Source organism: Citrus sinensis, chromosome 4, assembly GCF_022201045.2.
Source record: "Citrus sinensis cultivar Valencia sweet orange chromosome 4, DVS_A1.0, whole genome shotgun sequence".
NCBI lineage: Eukaryota > Viridiplantae > Streptophyta > Magnoliopsida > Sapindales > Rutaceae > Citrus > Citrus sinensis.
Window position 1 is genome coordinate 8,896,212 of NC_068559.1, and position 2,385 is coordinate 8,898,596.

At 36.8% G+C, this 2,385-nt stretch overlaps 1 non-coding gene across 1 annotated transcript; it reads right to left on the reverse strand.

Annotated features, from left to right (window-relative positions):
* Positions 1-409: 409 nt before the first annotated feature.
* Positions 410-516, reverse strand: LOC112496659 (small nucleolar RNA R71). Its single transcript, XR_003063186.2, has one exon. It is a non-coding gene; the product is annotated as a small nucleolar RNA R71 (small nucleolar RNA).
* Between the last annotated feature and the right edge of the window lie 1,869 nt (positions 517-2,385).

Sequence of the window (2,385 nt, forward strand, 5' to 3'; positions counted from 1 at the left end):
GATGGATGACCCAAATAGACTATTGCCAATACTTCCACCAGTGCAAGCAGAGAAAACCCTTAGAGAATATTTTTCACCACTTGCAGCCAACCAACCATCTTGTATTTTGTTGCCACAAACCACAACAACACACTTTGAACTTAAGCCCTCTGTCATTCAACTTTTGCCATCCTTCCATGGGTTAGAGAGAGAGGATCCATATTTGCACATTAAGGAATTTCTTGACATATGCTCTATATTCCGTTTTCAAAATTTTAATGATGAGTCAATTAGGCTTCGTATGTTCCCTTTCTCATTAAAAGACAAAGCAAAAGCTTGGTTGAATTCACTTCCTGCTGGATCTATTAGTACATGGGATGAATTGAGTAATAAGTTTCTCACCAAGTTTTTCCCTATGTCTAAAACAAATGCCCTTAGGAGAGAGATAAGTGATTTTTATCAAAGAGAGGCTGAGCAATTTTACGAGTGTTGGGAAAGATTCAATGATTTACTCCTCAAGTGTCCCCACCATGGTTTTGAAAAATGGAGACTTATACAATGCTTTTATAACGGTTTAACCATGTCAAATCGTCATATGGTAGAGTCTATGAATAGTGGGAGATTTTTGAACTTACATGAAGGGGCTGCATGGGATTTCTTTAATTCACTTTCTGAGAATTCTCAACAGTGGGATTTTTCAAATCAAAGAGAAAAATCATCTCAAGTTTCTAGAAAAGGGTTATATGAAGTTAAGGATGATTTTGATGTGAAATCCACTCTAGCTACACTTTTTAGGAAAGTAGATGCCTTAGCTCTGAACCAATCAATGAATCATCATCCTAGTGTAGCTAATGAGGTTTGTGCTCTTTGTTCTAACTTGTCTCATACAGTACAGAATTGTCCATCATTACCAGTCTATCAAGAGGCTTATTCTGAGCAGGTACATGCCTTACAATCATATGAGAAAACCCCTAATAATCCATATTCACCCACATATAATCCTAATTGGAGAAATCACCCTAATTTTTCTTGGAAACAAAATCAACCTTTGTCAAACCAAGGAGGACAACAGTTGAACATGCCCAATCAACAATTTGTCCCTCCTAACCAAGTACATCCTCCTGCCCAACAACCTATGTCTCAATTTGTTGCACCCCAACAAAGAAAGCCTTCTTTAGAGGATACACTTCAAAGTTTCATTCAGTCAACCCAACAAGCTTTTCAGTCAAACACTCAAGTTATTCTAAAGCTTGAACATCAATTGGGTCAATTAGCAACTACTGTAGCTGAGAGAGAAAAAGGAAAATTTCCAAGTCAACCGATTCCTAATCCCAAAGGAGTGCACGAAGTTGGATCGAGTTCAAGCCATCAACATGAAGAAGCAAAATCTGTTATGACCTTGAGAAGAGGAAAATTATTTGACAACAAAGTAGAGGTTCAAACAAGGAAGACATCTGAGCCTACTTCTTCAGATCCAGTTCCATCACAAGACTCATCACCAAATGATCTAGAAGAGAGTGGCCCACCAGCTTACATTCCTAAGGCTCCTTTTCCTCAAAGGTTAACAAAGGTAAAGAAAGGGACTTCAACAGGTGAGATTATGGAAATCTTCAAACAGGTAAGTATAAACATCCCTTTTCTCGATGCTATTAAGCAAGTTCCTTCCTATGCCAAGTTTTTGAAAGATTTATGCACTAAAAAGAGAAATTTACATGTCATTAAAAAGGCATTTTTAACTGAACAAACTAGCAATTTACTTCAATGTAAAATGCTACCAAAATTTAAGGATCCTGGTTCTCCTACTATCTCATGTGTTATAGGGAACCAATGTTTTGATAAAGCATTATTAGATTTGGGTGCTAGTGTTAATCTCTTGCCTTATTCTGTTTACATGCAACTTGGACTAGGGGAATTAAAGCCAACTTCTATTATTTTGCAACTTGCTAATAGGTCAATGAAAATACCTCGTGGTATTATAGAGGATGTGTTGATACAGATCGACAAATTTTATTATCCTATTGATTTTATTGTTATTGATACTCAGCATGTACATGATCCTAAGAAACACACCCCAGTTATTCTAGGTCGTCCTTTCTTAGCTACAGCTGATGCTCATATTAGTTGCAGGACTGGAAACATGCAATTGTCTTTTGGTAACATGACCATGGAATTAAATATTTTTAATGTTCCCAAGCAGGCACAAGAAGATGATGAAGTCGTTGAAGTAGATATGATAGAAGCATCAATTGATGACTCACTTATTTCTAACCACCGTGACAATCCATTAACACCATGCACAACTAACTCTGATTTCTCTGTTGATGTTGACAGTGGTATTGGAGAAGTTAATGCTTTACTTGATTCGACTCTTCTCATAGATCTAATTAAGTGGAAAGAAAAGATTGA